This window comes from Mustela lutreola, chromosome 5, assembly GCF_030435805.1.
Source record: "Mustela lutreola isolate mMusLut2 chromosome 5, mMusLut2.pri, whole genome shotgun sequence".
Classification (NCBI taxonomy): domain Eukaryota; kingdom Metazoa; phylum Chordata; class Mammalia; order Carnivora; family Mustelidae; genus Mustela; species Mustela lutreola.
The window spans coordinates 30,716,205-30,736,551 of record NC_081294.1 but is presented as its reverse complement, the minus strand read 5'-3'; the positions used below and the strand labels follow the sequence as shown (position 1 = coordinate 30,736,551).

The 20,347-nt window shown below is 44.5% G+C and overlaps 1 long non-coding RNA gene across 4 annotated transcripts in view; it reads left to right on the top strand.

The window, feature by feature from the left end:
- Positions 1–20,347, top strand: part of LOC131831682 (uncharacterized) — a 216,040-nt gene that overhangs the window by 91,607 nt on the left and 104,086 nt on the right. The gene's annotated exons all lie outside the window — the stretch shown is intronic.

The window sequence follows — 20,347 nt, the reverse complement described above, 5'->3', positions numbered from 1 at the left end:
TATTAACTGGGTGAAAAAGCCACCTTAAACCTGGATGGCTTAACGCAACAAGCATGATTCTTTGGGTCAGCTGTCTGTATGGACCAGCTGGGCTGGAGTGGGACCTTCTCTCATCTTTGAAATCGCACCTGGACTGGCTGGAACAGTGTGGGGCTTCTCTCCCACCTGATCTGTCATTCCATTAGTTCTCAGGGCTTCTTCATATGGTGGTGGAGGGGCTCCATGGGAAAAACAAGAAAGGGCAAGCCCCAATAAACAAGTGTTTCTTCAAGCCTCTGCTTGTGTTACATTCACGTATGCCCTGTTGATCAAAACAAGTCACATGGCCAAGCCCAAAGTCAATGTGGGAGGTGGCCACCTGAAGGCATGAATCACTGGTGCCATGATTACAAAAGTAGACCACAGCTTCCCCCTTAATGCCAATTATTTGTGTTCCTGTCATATGCAATACTGCCTTCCTCCAAGCATCCCTACAAATCTCAATCATCTGTAGCTTTGGGCTCAAAGTCCTGGGTCCTGTGATTTCTGTCAAGTCCAAATGAGGTTGAGCTCTTTGGCTGTGGCTCCTTTGTGTTCAGAAACCTGTAAGTGGAAAAGACAAATTGTATGTTCTGCAGACACTCAACAAACATGGAAAGATCAGGCCAGGACAATCACAGTAAATATTTCCTTTCAAAAATGGAATTAAGGATATATGTTTATAAAAAATTTAAAAAAATAGAAAAAAAATGGAATTAAGGGAAGATATGTAGCAGGCAGTGATTCATAAGACTTCTGGTACCCTGCCAGGTGTGTGTTGCCAGGTCTTCCCATTCTGAGAGTAGGACCCTGTTCTGTCCCTGGGACTAGCTTCCCAATCCATTGTTCCCTATCGCTCTTGGCGCCTGTGGCCTGGCTCTTGACTTAGCCTTCCTTTTTGCTTAAGAAATAGTTTGTGTTGGCCTCTAAGTAGCTTTCTGAGGTAGCTTCTTAACAAAAAAAATTAAAAAAAAAAAATAAAAAAAATAAAAAAGTTGGGGGCCCAAAGGCCATTTTACAGTTTGTGAAACCTCAGCCCCTTTTACTCCAAGCTGGCTATTACTTTCCTGTTGTAGTCTGTTTGCTTTTATTGAAGAGGGTTTTTTATTTGTTTATTTTTTGTTTTGTTTTGTTTTGTTTTTAGAATAGTTTTGGTTCACAGAAAAATTGAGGGGAAAGTACAGAAATCTTTCATCACATGTGTAGCCCCGCCACAATCAGCAGAATTTGTACGTCTGTACTATGGATGCACCTTCATTGACACATCGTGGTCACTCAAAATCCAGAGTTTACGGCTCACCCTTCATGCTGTGCATTCTCTGGTTTTGGACAAATGATACATACCACCATTATGGCATCATACAGACTATTTTCAGCTCCCTAAAAAAACCTCTGTGTTCCTGCTTATTCATCCCCACCAAACCCTGGCAACCACCGATCTATTTATTGTCTTCTTAGATTTTCCAAAATGTAGCTGTGTTGTTGTTGTTTTTTCCCAGTACAACTCTCTTTAAAATGTCATAGGTGTTCTATTATTGTCACTTCAGTTTGCTACATGCTCCGAAACCACATCCATAAATTCTTTTTGAGATTGGCATCTCTCTTCTTCGGGCATGTCTGGTGGCTGTGAGGCAATGCCATTAAAATTCTTAGAAGTTCTTTTGTCTACCTGTGATGTTCCATTGGAAACCACTTTGTAAAACCCAAAACCCCAAATTCAAGAACAAATAAATAGCAAAAAAAAAAAAAAAAAAAAAATGGGAAGGCATTGTTTCTGCGAGGGTAGCCACGTAGAAAGAGAACTGGAATTCCTGATAAACAGATTAAACAGATCTGGGACATGTAGTTCTCACCAGACTCTGTGTAGATGAGTTGAGCCTGATTAAAGGCACCTGACTGGGCACAGAACCATGATTTGAAGCTGCTGTCCCAATGTATATGCAGTTTCCTGAAGTAGTTTTTTTCCTTAAGATATTTGTAAGTTATTTCATGGTATTTGTCACATACGGTTTTTTGTTTTTTTTAAAGATTTTATTTATTTATTTGACAGATAGAGCTCACAAGTAGGCAGAGAGGCAGGCAGAGAGGGGGAAGCAGGCTCAATGCTGAGAGGCCCATGCAGGGCTCGATCCCAGGACCCTGGGATCATGACCTGGGCCAAAGGCAGAGGCTTAACCCACTGAGCCACCCAGGCGCCCCCATATACGGTTTTTGATGGCTGGATGGTTCTCCATCGAATGAATGTGAAATCATTTACCACTCCTTTAGAGCACCTTAGTTAGGCAGTTTCTGTTTTCTGCTGTTAAAATAACGCTGCTGTCATCGTTTTGGTCCAGAATCGGATCACTGTGTCATACTGTAGAAACGTATTTGAGGCAAGTGAGCTAAGAAGCCAGTATTTTCGAGAAGAATTGTACCAACTTATGACACTGTCGTCAGCCTACCTGAAGACTTACACTTTTACTGTTTTTCTTTCCTTTTAGAATTTAGCAGACAAAATGGCATCTCATGGTTTTAATTTCCATTTCTTTAACTGCTAAGTAGACAAGCATCTTTCCTTTTGTTCAATTACTCTAACTTTTCATGTGTCACATCTGCTCCAATTGTAGAGTGTCAAATTAGCATTAGGCTTGGAAGCAAATGACAAAAACAAAAACAAAAAAATCAAACAATACAAAATGTAACAGTGGCTTTTTTTCTTTCTCACAGGAAAGAGGTCTGGGGTCAGTCCAGGGCTACGGCTACACTCCAAGCTGTCAGGGACCCAGGCTTTGTAGATCTTTTTTTTTTTTTTTTTTAAATTTTTTATTGAACTTCAATTAGCCAACATATGTACATCATTTGTATCAGATGTAATGTTCAGTGATTCATCAGTTGCGTGTAATGCCCAGTGCTCATCACAGCGTGGGCCCTCCTTAATACCCATCACTGGGTTCTGTAGAATTTATTCTCTGCTTAAGCCTCCGCACGAGCTCCTACCTCGTGACTGGCTTTCCCTTTGGCAGGGGGAGATGGCGCTGGGGGTGGCATAAGCCACCTCTCTTGAAGGACATTTTCAATTCACTTGTGTTTATATCCCATTGGTCAGCACTTTGTTTTCTATCCAAGGGGAATAAAGGGAGAAGGACTATCATGTTGACCAGCAGCCTCTGCCACACACAGCAAATCTCCACCTGCCACTGGGGCTGAGAAAGTAGCAGCTCGGGGAGGAGGAGATGGTGCCGTTTGGGAGGGGAGTAAATGTGGAGAGAGCACCAGGACGCAGGCTGACGCAGAGATGGGTGTGAGCTGGTGGGACAACGCTGGTGGGAAGTTGGCTTCTCTCTGGTTCTGGACCCTTCCCAGGCTTCACTCAGCCTTCTCTAAGGCCTTCCATCTCCTCCCCCAATTCTCATCGTTTTTCAGGGCCCTGCTCCCATCTCAACTCCCTCAGAAGCTTTCCCTTTCCAGCCCAAGCATTCATTACTAGGCACCGAGAGGGGTTTTGTTAGGTTATCATTTCAGTGTGTGGTTGGTCTAATGAGATTACCAGTTTATCAAAAGCAGGTGTAGTACCTTACATTTTTCAATGGCCAGCACCCTCTACCTGTCTCCCCTCCCATATTCTCTTATCTCAGTTTAGGAATCCCTGCTCCCCCCAAATATCCCATTTGGGGGCATCACGGTTTATAAATTCAGTGAACACAAGTTGCTCAAGAAGGTATCAAGTGTTTATTTGCAGAATCAGCTTTCATATTCTTCTCGTTGGTAAACAAACTCTAGGGCAGTAGAATAAGAACATTTGGAGCTCAGTAATATGACGTTTTCTTTTCTTTTTGTTTTTTAAAGATTTTATTTATTCATTTGACATAGAGAGAGATTACAAGTAGGCAGAGCATCAGGCAGAGATATAGGAGGAAGCAGGCTCCCCGCTGAGCAGAGAGCCCGATGCGGGGCCGATCCCAGGATCCTGAGGTCATGACCTGAGCCAAAGGCAGAGGTTTAACCCACTGAGCCACTCAGATGCCCCTGATGTTTTATTTTCATTCCACAGAATTTGCTTTATAGATAGCATAGAGTCATCAAAGGATATAGTTCTGAAAACTGTTACAAGTGGCTTCAGCTGTGTATCATGGATACATTAAGTGGAAGGCAAATTGGAGGACGGTGCTGGTCACCAAGATGTAATCATCTGTTCCATAAAAAAGGGTTATTTGCCCATTTATTCACAAATCAGTAATGGGTATCCAATGCCTGTTACTGACAAGGACATTGTAGTGTGGAGTCAAGTCTATGGGAGACTCAAGATGAACCAGACTGGGATTCTGCTCTCAAGAAGTTTTCACCTTGTAGGTGAAAAACACACACATTGGTGTAAGCTTTTCATTATCCCTTTACCTGCTGGAGGGTGGAAGAAACCCCATTAGCAGAAAGAAAACATTGCTATGGGTCGATCAAGTGCAAACAAGCAACAGAAAAGTGGCTCAAAGCAGCCCTTGACTCTGCCCTGGGGAGAGCTCTTAGTCTGGGATGATTCACCTCGGATGGGACTCAGGAATAGTCCTGCCTTCACTCTGGGCTCCTCTTACAGGGTCTTCTTTGCTTTTACCCTCTTGACCCTCCTCCTGGGCCCTTCCGTTTGGTTCCTGGCTTGTGCTGATCATAGGCAAGGAGAAGCAGCTTTCCTGGTCTAGCTTCAGAGTGCATCATTTATTCATTCAACAATTGTTTGAGCAGATATTTAAAAAAAAAAAAAAATCTCCACCTTCTTTTCGCCAATATGGACTAATAGCATTACCCCAGTGTATTATTACGTTAACAGAGATTCTACCTTTTTCCCTCCTTTACTAAGAATCATCTACATTATCTGCGTTTGTATCTATATCCTACCTTGATATGAAACAGAGCTTTAAGGAGAGAAGGTTTGATTGGGGAGAGCCCTGTCCTCCCACAGTGGGAAGCAATGGGGTCATAAGGAGGAGAAGAGAAAGTACCCAGAGAGGGGTAGGGCTGAGTGCCAAGATGGAGAGGACAGGATTGCAGACATGCTCAGGGAGGGCAGTAGAATTTGCATGGGTGTGCAGGGCTGAACTTGGGGTGTTTTTGACAGTATCCCTTGTTAGGCTTGCCCTGTTATGTTGCTGATTATGCATTTTGGCTCTTCTACAAGAGGTAGAAGGAAAAGGTATGAAAGGTGGAAGAGGGGTTATTGAGGGCCTAGGCTAGGAGGCTGAGAGGCAGTGTGGGGCCAAGAACAAGTGTGGCCTTGGAATCGGGTAAAAGGAACACCCGAGTTCACATTTCCTTTCCATCAGATACTGACCATGCGGTCTTGGGCAAACTACTTATTTCTCATGTGTCAAATGAGGATCATAGAGCTGATATCATACCTAAGACACAGTGATGTCTTGTTTCTCCGCAGAGGTCATTGAATATTTTAAGCATAACATGCTGTAAGATGTATGGCTAATGGCCTCATTAAGGAGGCTATAAACTGTGCCTTGATAAAATGATAAATGAAGGAGTCCTTTTATAGCTACAAAATTATTCACTAGATCACTCATCCAGATCCAGTGGTCTACTTCCAGAAAGTTCTTGACACATCTTGAGCTGTCAGGCTGAGGCTTGAAGAAGGAGGAATCCCTGGATTTCTGAGTCAAGGAAACCGCAGGGGTGCAGGTGCTTGGGTGTTCCTCTTCTCTGCTTGCCAGCGAGGGGGGCCTCTCAGCCTAAAAATATCTGCCAGGGAGCTGGGGCGAGAAAGGGCAGACACCGTGTGGGAGGCGCGATGGGAGGAGTTTGGGAAAGAAGATGACAGGATGCCAAGGAAACTCTGTTTGGCTTAGAGATGTGGCCTCAAGCCAGTCCCTTTCCTTCTCCCTTCATCCAGAAAAACAGAACTCAAGAGCAGGAGTCATCACCTTCTTCCTGCCCTCTTTCCTAGTCGTGTTCTCCACTCGGCTATGGCAGTTCTCCAGCGGCAGGACCGGTGTGGGGAGAGGTGGGGTGATGGGGAACCCAAGGGGCTTCGTAGGTCCTAACGCCAAGCCTCTCACTCACCGAGGCATCCAGCACCCTCTGATTCTGCGCTTCTATCCTGACCGCATCTGAGAAACCCCATCTCCCTTCTGTGGCACTCCCCGCAGAAACTGGGCTTTGGAGGGCCTTCCAAGCTAGGGGTGCAAGGTTGACTCTGCCCAGCAAACTGAGCTGGTGTTTGGATTTCTGCTTGGTGTCGTGGGTGTTTGCAGCTGATTGCTTCTAGAAACACAGAGATACAGCAGAGTCTCCAGGAGGTGGGAAAGCAGGAGGAAAGAACACAGGACATAAGAAGATGGGTACAGCCTTGCTTATGTCACAGAGCAGAGGCAGGCCTTTTAGAAATCATCTACCTTTGGACTGCAGATCAGCCTCTCCGCTGCTCACCAGACTCCACTTACTGTGCAGCAATCAGGAACCAAGACCCCAGGTCGCTGGGGGTGGGAATGGTGCCTGCAAGGTGAAGGGTAGGGCGGTGGGGAGAATGAGCAACTGGGACTTGCTGGAGGACAGCTCTCTCGCTGGCTTGCCCACACCAGGGCTTTAGATCTTTGGCTTGAAGACATGGATATGGGGGTGGGTACAGTCAAGGGAAGAGAATGGCCAGAGAGTACGCGAGAATGACCACCGCCAGGGCACACAGAGTCCCATGAAGGAGTAATTTCAATAGAAGCAGTGTCCAGATCCTAGTCTCCATATGTGCTTTTCCCTAAAACTGATCCCTATGGGGGTACATCCTAGGTGCCAGACTGGGTTCTCTCCCTCAACTCTCCCCCTTTTCAGGGTGCCCCTGGGTACTTCTCAAAAGGAAGCCCCATCCCCTTGCTTCTGTCTGTCACTGGGTGCACTGCCTCCCATAGGAGAATCCCCCAGTGTGCCAAATAAAGGGTCAACTTGAAAGATTGATGTCTGATCTCAAGGACACGTTTGGCATTGATTTCAAGTAGGAGGAGGTGCGAGATTAAGATTATAGTTTTAAATTAAAGTAAATTATATAGAATGTTTTCTTAAACATTTACTCAATCACATGGAGATACAATCTTCTTTAGATTTTACCAAAAGATTATTATGTATTATGAACTCATAGACATTCTTAACTTTGGTACAAGTCTCCTGCTTGCTTTAGTTTTTCTGTACATATAATGGCCCTATGACTAGCTTCTCTTCTTTGCTGCTACTAATTCCCACAAAATATTATCTTATTCTAGCAATAAGCAATATTCATCTTGGAAAAAAAGCTCATTTCTTATTTTATGCTTGATGATTATTTTGAAATTTTATATTAGCATTATTTTATTTCACCCAATGATTTACTAATATAAACTATAGTGATAAATCAACCTATAATATTGATGACATGTAAATTCTTTTGGTGATAGGAAGTTTTCACTTTTTCAGTTTTGAATTAAGAAGAGATTTCTTAATCTCTTAAACTTAATCTCTTAAACTCTTCTTCTTAAACTCAACCTGGAGAAGAATTAATATGTAAAATTTTAACTTATGTACCTATTTTAGAACCAAGAATTATGCTATGGTGACCAGTACAGGATTTTCAAGCTTAAAAGTATATCCTACTGAGATAAAGTTCTGTGGGTAACATAGATGAAAATAGGCATGCAAGGAGGACTAATAAGTGATGGAGACTTTCTAGCTGTTAAGAAGAGCCAATATGTGTGTCTTTTGGATAGATGAAGGTGGGTATTCAATACATTTTATCGAGTGACTGAACCACCTGTAAAAGTCAAAATGCCAGAAGTTACATATTTCTCAATTACTTAAACTTACAGTAAAAATGTTATACGTTAACTTAAAAAAATATGTGAGAAGGATATGTGAGATTTTCCAAAAATGTTAGGAGATCCCAGAACATTTATAAATCTCGCCCTGGGAGGTGGGAGGTGAATGCAGACGTGCAAGGCGTGGAGCAGCTTTTATAGCTTTTAGACAAAGAAACAATAACATTGTGAAGAGCTGACGAAACAAGGACTTTGGAGCCAGGGGTGGGAATGCTGAAGAGTTACTGGGCAGGTGAGAGTGAATTTATCAAGGTTTGGTTGCAGATTCCTCTGAAGCCTCTCAGGGCTGATGGGCATCTGTCTCAAGTGAGAAGGAATGTATTTCCTCCCTTAGGGCAGAAAACCAACAGCTTTTTCTGCATTTACTGCTTCTAAGGCTCAAAATACTTTTCATGTCAAAGAGGTGTATCCAGGGGCGCCTGGGTGGCTCAGTGGGTTAAGCCTCTGCCTTCGGCTCAGGTCATGATCTCAGGGTCCTGGGATTGAGCCCCGCATCAGGCTTTCTGCTCAGGAGGGAGCCTGCTTCCCCCCACTCTCTGCCTACCTCTCTGCCTCCTTGTGAGCGCTCTTTCTGTGTCAAATAAATAAATAAAATCTTAAAAAAAAAAAAAAAAAAAAAAAAAAAAGGAGGTGTATCCAGGGGACGTATATTCTGGGTTTCTTCAAGTGTATCACAGAATTCTTTTAGGGCAATCGCCTCTTCGCCCTGAGGATAAATAGAATGTGTGCTTCTGAATTACTGTTTGAAAGGTTTCCCAGTTTCAAGTTCTACTACAGTAAATATCCGTAAATAATAATCCAATAGATAGAACAAAAGTTTTTTGGGTTTTCAGTGATTGTTAAGGGTACTGAAGAGTCCTGAGACAAAAGGTTTGAGAATTTCTGCCTTGGATCTTGTATTTCAGCACTTGTTTTATAGAGTTGGAGAAGGAGGTCCCAAAGAGGAGATTAATTGCTCAGGAAGATTAATTGCTCAGGAAGAAGACTGTGCCACCACACTGCCCAGGTCACTTTGCGGATTAACCGCTGGCTACAGCACTGAAACTCACACATTTTACTTCCCTCCAAGTGTATGCACAGGAGCTTACCTGCCCCTTTTACCTCCTGCCTCCCTTTCCATCACCCCGGGGAGCACAGGATCTTCTAGTTTGAGAATGCCGCACAACAACGCTACTAGAAGCCCGTTGTAGAAGCAAATTTGGTAAAGCCGGGTTTGTTCATGCTTCTCTCCGAAGGATGGTAGCTTTCTCCGATGGAGCCAGGAGTAGGTCATCCTGAGACAGCATAGGTCAGATTGAAGCAGCCGAGTAGGGCACACTGGTCTGCAGCAGACTATTTGGATTGAAAGGTGACCAGGTAGGAACAGTCAAGATCTCCCTTGCCTCATCTCTTGGATCTCAGTTGTGACCCTAATCTGCTGTGACTGGACTGCAGTTACTGTCTTTCTGTTCATGGACTGCTCTCGTGGCCTTTTCAGATATCATGAAACAGAACAGCTGGGGGACATGTAAGAGGAACCTTAGAATTTTCTAGTGCATTTGTTCATTCACTCAGTGGTGTTCCTTGAGTTCTCGCTGTGTGCCTCAGCCAGGTCTGGGTCCTGGGGTTGCTATGTGACAAGACAGATATGGACCTTTCTCTCATGGACACCACCTCTTAGTGGGATGCTCCACTCTCTCCCTTTCTGATGCTGATCTCCGAGGCTCAGAGAGGTGAAGGGACTTGTCCAAAGTCACACAGCCACGTGGGAAAAGAATTTGCTGAGCACATGCCTTAAGCCTACCCACCCTCTGGGGGACATGGCAGAAATAGGCAACCCAGTCTGTGCCACAAATGAGCTTGTTAGAGAGATGAGACTATGCGCAAGTTGTTGTTACAGAGATTTAGAGGGCACAGGCAAGGTAAATCGAAAGTACTTATTTAACTGCTTTAATGACTTAAGGGCAGTTTTTGTGCAAAAAAAAAAAATCAAGGGGTGTGTTTGTTGTTTGTTTCTTTAAAGTTCAATTTGTTAAGCTACACATGTAAAACTCAAGTTCTTAGTTTTAAATTCTGCTTACAGATACATACTTACAAATCTAGAAAATTTGAAAAATCCTTTTTTAAGACCTTAGATGGATGTTATATCGCTTACAAATTTAGTTCAACTACTTGAAATATTTTAGACTGTGCATACAAATTTAATACATTTGGCTTCCTTTCTAAGTAACTCAATTGCCTGATTTAACAAAATATCCTGAGTACCTGAATACTCTCTTAAGGAATTAACAGATCCTGGTCTTACACAGGTAGTGAAGCTTAAGTTTTCTCAGATATTTCAATGCAATATAAACTTAGTGAGATCTTGACTTAAAATCAAAAGTCTAAATTAGTGATTCAATTAACATTGAAAGATGAAATTTTAACACTGCTCTATTTATAACTCCATTAGGCCACATTATCCTAAATGTTCACATACTTAAAATACCAAATGTGCACAGATTCCTAAGGCAAAATATTAATACCGTAGTTTTGGTACGCTTGAACATTTCTGTGCCAAATTTGACGTCTTTCTCCTATAGAAGAATTTAGGGGATCACTCAGGTCATCCTGCCATATTCTGGGAGTCACCTTCCAGGGAAATTTGGGGGTGACTTTCTTAGACTGCTAGAGATTACCCAGATACTGACTCGATCCTTCCCTGTTGCCCTGATTGTCAAAAACACCCTGAGCGGCATCCCCAGGCTTGGCTTTAGCATTCATGTTAGGTAGCTACTGACTCAGCTGCTCAAAGAAAATTTGAGCTTTCCCTCAAAGAGGTCATTTGATTGGGTTTTACTTTTCTTTGCATCTTAAGATAGTATTGGTAAAATATATTTTGGTGGTAAAAGTATTTTATACCAAAACAGCCTTGAATGGAGAGACTCCACCCTGGTCAATCACCTCTGTTTCTAGAACCTCACGGCTCTTAGGAATATTAAGGTGTTGATGCATGTGCTACTGGGGGTGGTGAGTCATTTCTGTCTGTGACTTATGGACAGGCCTTCCTTTACTTTAAAGTCACCCTTGAAGATGAGGCCCTGGTCTTTGGGGAGTGTACCATGTGGCATCCTATCTCCAACTCTTGGGAGCTCCTTAAAGAGTTCCATTTTGACTCATCCCTTGAAAGCCCTCCTGCCCCTGCCCCAGGAGGCCCAATAGGGGAGGAGGAGGAGGGTAACAGATGTTTGAGGAACTGAGTAAGAAATTCTGTGAAAATGTGGAGTCCCGTGGAAGGCTGATGTCAAGTCGATTCAGCAGAGACAGAGAATGAGGGTGAGCCTTCGAAGGAGTTAAGCAGCGCTGAGGGTGTAAACTGAGGCGTCCTGGAGGTGCATAGGAATGAGGAGGTTCTAAGGGATGGGATAATATGACACAAATTGAGCGAGTGCTTATTGCGGCCAGCCTCTGTCGTACATGTTGTACAGGTATTGACTGACTCATTTCCTTCTCCCGGCACCTCCGGAAAGCACATAGCATCATTATTGCCATTTTCCAGAGTGAGGAAACTGATGCCTGGAGAGCTTAAGTCTGGCACTGGTAGACTGTGTGTGTGATGATGGAAGATACTTCAGCATACCCTTCCGTGTGACATTTGAAGACGTGGCAGTGTCCCCCCAGCTCCTCTCCCCAGTCCTGCTGGCTGCTCCTGCTGTCATATATTGTTCCATCAGCCTTGAAGGGTCCTTCCTTCCTTCCTTCCTTCCTCTCTTTTCTTGCCTCCCTCCCTTCCTTTTTTTTTTTTTTTAAAGATTTTATTTATTTATTTGACAGAGATCACAAGTAGGCAGAGAGGCAGGCGATGGAGTGGGGGGGACAGTTTTCCCGCCGAGCAGAGAGCCTGACCAGGAGCTCGATCCCAGAAACCTGAGATCACGACCCGAGCCGAAGGTAGAGGCTTAACCCACTGAGCCACCCAGGCACCCCTCCTTCCTTCCTTCTTAAAATTTTATTATTTATTTATTTATTTATTTATTTATTTGAGGAAAAGAGCTTGCATGTGAGTGGGGGAGGAGCAGAGTAAGAGGGACAAGCAGACTCCGTGCTGAGTGCAGAGCCCGACGTGGGGCTCCATCCTATGACCCTGAGATCACTGCTGGAGCCAAAGTCAAGAGTCAGACACTCAACTGACCGAACCACCAAGGCACCCCAAAAGTGCGATATAAACTTTCATACAAAGTGCTTATTGGCGTGATTGAGGAGTGAGCAGGGCCAAGCCAAACTTATGCGAATGGATGTCAGGGAACAGTTTTGTGCCTGCTTGCCAATAAATGTTTGCACTTGCTACAGAATTCGATCTAAGACTGGCTGCCATGGCCATGGGTACCTGTTTGAGGGCTTGTCTGGGACTGCTTTACCTCTGGTCACTGGAGGTTGTTATTGTCTCCCTCAAACCCTGACAGTCGCCTAACTACGTCTTTGCTGAGGGCAGCCTAAAACTGCCCCACGTCACATGGCTGGTAGGGGGCAGAGGGGACAGCCCCAGAGCTCACCGCCTAATTAGCACACCAGCTTGCCACTCTGTAAGAGGAGGCGAACAAAAGCAAACAGGGTACTGGCGAAGGGGCGGGGTTTTCAGGCCAAAAGCATCACTGGAGCCAGTAGTGTTTTCAGAGGAAAGATTCCTTTGAGTCCGGAAAGGAGGAGTTGATAGATAGTGTGAAGACAGTGTGTGCCTGCAATTCTAGAGGTAGAGGGAGGAAAAGCTTGTGCCTGGTGGATTGCATTTCCTTGGTGAATTAGAAATCAAGGGCTCAGACTGAAGTAAAGGGGGCGGGACTGGTAGTGGCAATGAGACAGAGTCCCTTTTGTGTCTCCACGGACAGTCTCATGGGAAGCAGCGCTGCTGGCACCGGGAATGTAGAGCTTCTCTGAAGAGAAGCCTAGGAGGCTGAGCATGGCCCTAGGGTCAAGGGAGGGCATTTGTCCTGACCCCTGGTACCTATCAACATGTCAAGGTCTTTCAACAAGAAGCCAAGGTTACGTGCCTGTCCTTCTCATGATTAATGAGAAGAGGGACAAAGCACAGCCCGAAGGACCAAGCGACCAGAGACATTTGCTCAGTTGGACTCGTCTAGTCTGGAAGGGGAAGCTGATGGGGCATTTTCCTGTCCCTTCCCAGAGTGCACGGGAGTGCTGGCTGCTCTGTCTTGAATTTTAAGATACCCCGAGGTCAGTGAGGAGGACAGTCAGTTCTGGAGGAAATAAAATGACTTTGCCTTTTGTTTCTCTGCAAGAGCTGATGAATAATTCAGGGCGATGGTGAGGAAGTGGGCTCTGCGAGACAGGCCGGCTCGGAGCAGGACATCCTTGGGGGGTTGCCATGGGACCCGGCTCTGTCTCCATCTTGCAGACTCCTTAGCATCCCTGGCACGGGTCCCCCCCCCCCCCCCCAGCTCTCATGGAGCCATGCTGCTTTCCAGCCAACGGGTTGAATGTCTGCTACAGAAAGGCCTTGGAGGAACTTCCAAACTCAGGCAGAGACAAGCAGGCGTGAAGAGGCCAGCTGCCTTCCTCGCAGGCATTTGCTTTGTACCAAAAGGACAAATGAGGGGCGCTGCCAACAGGCAGGAGAGAAGTAAGAAGGTGGGTTGGCCAGCAGCGGAGTCCCACAGGCCCTGTTCCTGCCTGCCCATGTGTGGCGGTGGGCCTTCTCTCTCCACTCAGCTTGAGACAGTCTTTCCAAGAATTACCTTATCAGTAGCCCTTCCCCAAGGACTCACCTTTGATCTAGAGCTGCTGGTTGGCATTTAAAGGAGTAGGTGTCCAGAGCCCTCCCATAGGGCCGATGCCCACCTCCAGCTGGAACGGAACTCACACACCGGCCAATCGGACACCTCGCTCAGAGAGTTAATAATCACATTGTCTGGATTTGCCTGCCAATTCAGCTGCCGGTGTAGTATTGTCTCCTGTAACACTGAAGATACCTTTAAATGCACAAAACTCCACGTGGGTTGTCCTGCAAGAGTGGCCATGCCAAGGTCCCAGCACCAACACACTACCCAATGCCAGAGCAGGCTCCTGCCTTCTTCACCATGTGGAAGATGGTCCTGGGCAGCCATGAGTGAAGTAAGAGAAAACGGTATCCGTTCCATGGCATGGGATTTCAGAGTATAACATGTTCGTTCTGCAGCATTCAGCTGTAGCAAAGTATGTTTAGCAGCTCAGTCATAAACAAGGTTGAGAGATACTGGTATCCAGATCAAGGTCTTGTAGGGGATCCGTTGATCTCAATAAACCCCTCATTAAGCTTTGGCAGTATTCCCCAAAATACAGAGGAGGGAACTGCTCAAGGACTCAGCCTCCTGGCTTAGAGTCACTCCTTGCAGTCAGTGTGGTCTGATAACTTTCTGGTCCCCCAGGGAAGATGAAGCATCTTACTTCATTAAAACAGATGTCCTCCGTGTTTTGTAAAGTAGGGCTCCCATGTACCTGTGAGTGGTAGGAATGGTGTCACGGTATTCTGAGAGTGTGTGGGGGGTGTGTGTGTACTGGGAAGTGTGTGTGCACTGGAGGAGTCACTGTAAAAACAGAGCCTCCAGAGCCCACTCATTGTTTTAACAAGCACAGGTCGAGTGCCCACAGAACAGCCTGACTTCGGAATTAGATGCATCAAGACAATAATAATGATAATAGAACTCTTTCTGTGAGTCCACCCTCTTCCAAGCTGCTGAGGGCTGAATGTTTGTGTCCCCCCGACATTCACGTATTGAAACCAAACCCCCAAGGTAGTAGAGGTAGGAACTGGGGCTGTTGGGAGATGCTGGGTTGCTAGAGCAGAGCCCTTATAAATGGGATTAGCACCTATAACAGACACCCCAGAGGGTCCCATTGTCCCTCCTGGCATGTAAGGACATGGTGAGAAGATAGCCATCAGGGGGAAAGCTGACTCTCACCAGACACAGAATGTGCCAGGACCATGATCTTGAGCTTTCCAGCCTCCAGAACTATGAGAAGCACATTTCTGTTGTTCATAAGCCTCCCAGTTGACGATATTTTTATCACAGCAGCCCAAACAAACTCAGACGCAAGCCCTTCTATGTTTTAGGAAATGTGTACTTTGGTGAAGAAGAGTGATGTATACCCCATTAACCAGAAAACACAGGAAAATGTAATCAATAATATAAGAGAGAGGAAAAAAAAAAAAAAAGAAACTATGGAATGGCCCAAGAGGGAGACATTGTTTCTGAAGTTGGAGGCGGGAGATGGGAAAGGCTTCCTGGAGAAGAGCATTCCTTCTCCTTTCTTGGTCCCATTTGTGAGCCAAAAGACAAGCTGTTGGAAGTCTAATAAGCCTAAGAATAGTTCTAGAGATTTAACTGCCCTGGTGTTTGGAATGAAATTAGATTCAACAAAGAGCCAGTGTTGGCATCTTCTGGTTTGCCAGAATTTCACATCTATTGAGACTTTTTTTTTTAAATTTAAGATTTAACTTATTTATTTAGAGCCAGAGAGCATACAGGAGCAGGGGGAGGAGCAGAGGAGAAGGGAGAGAGGGAATCTCAATCAGACCCCCCTCTGAGTGTGGACCCTGAGATCATGACCTGAGCTGACATTAAGAGTTGGACGCTGAACGCTTAACCTACTGAGACCCCCAGGTGCCCTCCCTTCCCCCCATCTATAGAGCCTTTTAAGGAACCCACAGATGTTCCTTCGCCTCTGAAGAGACCCAATCTTTGAATTCCAGCCTCCTTCAAGTTATAGATTCTTCCTGAAATAATTTACGTGGGAGTATTGCTTTTATGTCTCATTTAAGTAGTGGTGTAGGGGGGAAAAAAAAGAGTTTTCTTATTTCTTTCCTCTATAATAAACAATTGTCAGCAATGCTCCTGACTCAGTAGGCCTTTATGATGTTCCCCTTAGGATATAATCGCCACTTATTACATTCTTTCTATGGAAAAAACAAAACATTTGTGATGAAAACGAGCAAAAGGAAGATTAATATTGCATCAAAATAGAAGTTATTTCAAACAAAATTAACTTTGGGGCACCTGGGTGTCTCAGTCAGTTAAGCGTCTGCCTTCAGCTCAGGTCATGATCTCAGGGTCTGGGCATCGAGCCCCAAGTCAGGCTCCCTGCTCAGCGGAGAGCCTGCTTCTTCCTCTCCCTCTGCCTGCCTCTCTGCCTACTTGTGTTCTATCTGTCTGTCAAATAAATAAATAAAATCTTTTTAAAAATTAAGTATCTTTTTCTTTTTTGAGATATTGTTGGGTGGAGGAGGCAGAGGTGATTTTTGGTCCTTAATATCAGTCAATTCACGTTTGAAAGAAGGAGCAAAGCAAACACACACACACACAAACACACACACACACACACACACAGCGCGAAGAGGAGAAGCTTCAGAGAAGGACTGGGAACTTCATCATTTAATTTCACACACACCTTTTTGGGCTGGTGTCCTGAACCCCTGGTAATCTATTTAAAAGAAACAAGGCAGTCATTTTGAGTTGTTTGTGTCCTCCAGAATATAGCCAGGGTAGGTAAAGTGATGGGCTAGGGCCAGGATTTTAGAACTTGAAAATATTTTGCTGCCTGTCTGGAAGTTGACCATGGTGACAGTTGGCTATAGGCCTCAGAAGATGCATTTCCCAAGGATTTTCAGACAAATGAGTCCAGAGAGCCTCCCATGGGGCAAGACTGTCACGTTATTATCAGATTACCAGGAAATAGGGGGATCTACGGGTTGAAGTGAATGATGGGACACCAGGAGTTATCAGCCTAGGATCCCATAAACACTTTTGTTTCCAAGATAGGCAGGGAGAATGGGCGGCTTCAAGCCTGTGCATCTTTAGGGGAAAGGGAGGTGATTTTTCCAAGTGTACATTGGGTCCCTTGCCTCTGTGTTTGGACGTATGCCTGAATGCTTTTGGGACCTGCAGAAGCCCCTCCCCCACCCTGTTTGAGGGTGGATGTACCCCTTCGTGGACATCCATCGTGATATCTAACAGCTCAGCACTTTCCCAGGACCCCTTGTCGGTTTGAAGATTTCCAGATTTATAATTCCATTTCCCCAGGAAGGAGCCAGAGACTTCTTTTCCCAAATTCCTTTGCAGCTGGATAGAAGCACAGGCCTGGCCTCCTTAAATGCACCCAGGCAAGACTTTGATTTAGGAGGAGAATTTGCAGAACCAAGAGTGCTGAGTGGAAGCCTTTCTACGAGGGTGACAGAGAGACTGGGTCTGCAGAGGCACAGGTTCTTGAAGGTCCTAATAGCAGTTCCCCTGCAGCATTGTTACTAGCAGTCTCTCCTGGGACAATTAGAGTGTTGGTCCTAGCTAAGCAGCTGCCAAGCCTAATTATCCAGCTTTTCCAGATAGCCTGTGGATTAACCAGGGGAGTGCAGTGAATGCCCCGGAAGCAGCCACGGGGAGGTGTTTGCAAGCATATTACTAACTCTCCTTGCACATAGGGGGAATACCAAAAACTCAGCAGTCAAAATGAATATTTTAATGTACTCTTTTAGTAAATGTTTGGGTATTCCAGCCTTGCAAAGAAAATATGCATGCACTTATCCTTATTTTAGAGTCAAAGAAACAGACTTTTCAGAAAAGTCTAGCAAGGTACTCAAGTGATTTAGTATGTCCAGATTAAAACTAGAACCAGGCTTTCTAACTCCTGATGCAAAGTTTTCTCCACAAAAACCTGCCTCACTATGCAAGGAGACTTGAATCTTATTCTTGATTGAATTCAACTGGAAATTCTTAAAAACATAAATATCCTTCCCAGTAGCTGTTGGCTTACGGTACTGCTAGGACAGTGAGTAGGACTGGGACAAAGGTGAGGAGGTACAAATGTAATGGGAACCCAACAATCCAGTGATCGAGACAATACTTTAATGGGATATTTTAAAAATAAAAATTAATGAAAAAAAGCCATGATGAACAAATATCAAACTTTTGATTAAGAACAGGATTGGTATGAATGATTTTTCCCTTTGTCTCAAGTTCTGCTGTAATTACAGATCCTATCTTTAGGGAACCTGTATATATTATTTTAAAATAAGTTAACAATCCAAATGAAGCGACATAATTGTCTTCTCAGATATTCCAAGTTTGAATCTCTCCCTCCTGGTATGTGAATTTTCTCCAACAAAATACATAGCAGCATCTCCCTGTGAGCATTCCAGAGCCCATAAAATTTGGATTAGATCAGAATATCTGTGTCCAGACCTGTCGGGATCTGCAGAAATATTAGTTCTGGCTGGATCTCTAAAATAACAGAGTAAAGAAGACAGAATGAAACAAAGGGAAACATAAGATTAAATTTTCATGACTATCAAGGCCGCTGGCTGTCCAGCCCCTCTACGTCGATGCCTTGATAAATCGTAATGATGATAATGATGATTAGCATTTATTTGACACTGTTCCAGAAACAGAATTAGACACTTTAAGCAGCTGATGCTTCTTGTCACAATCCCTGTAGGGTAGGAGGAGCTCAGGAGGAAAGTGAGCTTGATGTCCCTAGTTAGCAAATGGCAGAGCCAAAGTATAAGCCCAAGTTTGACCAACTCCAAGGCTCAGGTCTTCCTGCCATAATCTGTTTCCTTTCAAGAAAGTGGACTTGTCACCTTCCAAAAATCAAGGAGTCTGAGGACTATGGAGCACCAAGATGGGACTTCCTGGCAGGCCAACGGACATCATTCTACTGAAGGCCTGAGGAAAGCCTCACTTCTCTTTGATGAGTGACCTGCAATCCCTGTCCAATGACCGGGCCCCACTGGATTATCTCTGCCATGTTGTGACATCTGTCCAGTCCCAAAGGATAGCCCTGTTGATTTTTTATGCTCATTACATTATCCTAGAAGTTCTGATACAAGAAGATACCCTAGTAGTTCTGATATGAGAAGAAGTTCTGATGCAAGAAGTCCAGAAGGCATCTTAACACAGATGGGGAAACTGAGGCTCAGGTCAGTGAAACAATTTCAATAGTGAAAACTGGGGCCAGAACCCAGGTAGGACTCCCCTGCTCCCGTCAGCCCCTTGGAGGCAGTCCTCACCCTATGTAGCCAGAGGGCTATGCTGCATCGGGGAGCCTGGAGACTCTCCTTAAAAGGTTTAGCTTGTAGGCCAGAGGTCAAACAGTGGCATTCTCTGGGCTAAATCTATATTGTAGATGTGCTTTTTTTTTTTTTTTTTCTGAGTTTGTGAAGTGTTTTTGAAAAACTTAAACGAGCTGATTTCATTTTAAAAAGCAAGGGTTTTCACCTACAAATCCAGATTTCTGGCTTCTTTTGAAAAATTCCAAGATGGGGGCACACTGGAACCATTCTCACAGATGGTGACTGTTGGCCGGGCTGGTGGTTTGTTGGAGCCCGCTCAGAACGGCCCATGAGAAGCAGTTCTAGAGTGTTCAGAAATGCTGTGGGCCAACCATTAAATGCTTGGTAGCCTGAAGCCAGCAGTAGTAGGATTGTTTACACCACAGACACAGGCCAGGTGACGAGTGAGAGCTTTTAATTCCCCTGCCCTCCCCCCCTTCCATCCTTCTTTTTTCCTTTCTTTCCTTGTTTCTTTCCTCTTCCCTCCACCTTTCCTTCTCTCTCTGTCTCTCTTTCTCCTCTTGTTCGCTTGCTGACTTACTGTTTTCCTCCTTTCTTTGGGAGTGTCCGTTTGACACCATAACTTCACAGGCTGGAACTCAAGAGAATTCACCCTGTTTGGAAAAACACAGTCCCACTGGGCCATCATCACCCATTTATGTTACCGCTTGGCTAGGGAAGGAACTGGAATTTTCATCTCCTATAATAGACTATGGCTATCAATGGTGATCTTCCTAAAGAAAGCTTGTACATTGTTGAGTAAGGGGGAAAGGCCAGTCATCACAATCTTGATTTGGGGCCATTTCATAGCCTTTCTTATTCAAGTATAACACAAATGTTCGAAACTTAAAAGCCCAGCTCAAGGAATTATCATAAAGTGAGCTTCACTTAACAATATCCAATTTCAGAAAGAGAATATTGGCGGTATAATCAGAGCCCCCTCTTAATTTTCCGCCTTAAAGCCCCCTTCCTTCTTCCCAAAGGTAATCATTCTCCCAATTCTGACGCAAAATTTCATTTTGCCTGCTTTTGAACTTTATTTAAACAGGATCTAGAGTTTATATATTCTTTTATATCTAGCCGCTTTGATCGACATTCTATTTGTGAGTTCCTGTCGTTATTGGGAATGGATGGATTCCACAGTTCTTCCTATAAATATTCCACAATTTATTCATTCAGTCTACTATGGGGGTTTTCAAAATTGATCTACTTTAGCTCTCCCCAAAAGGAGAGCCTAAGACAGAGGTTTACCTTTGAACAGTTCATTCAAGAATGTGTTTCTGAAAAAAAAAAAAAAAAGAATGTGTTTCTGGGGAGTTAGTATGCAGGCCATGGACAGTGACATGGAAGCAGGGAGCCCAGTTTATGGATGTGTCTCGAAGTTAACCACTACTGTAGGCTGCTGGTGCTCAGTCCTGCCAGCATCTTCTGAAGGGCCATGTAAAATGCATTTCAGAAC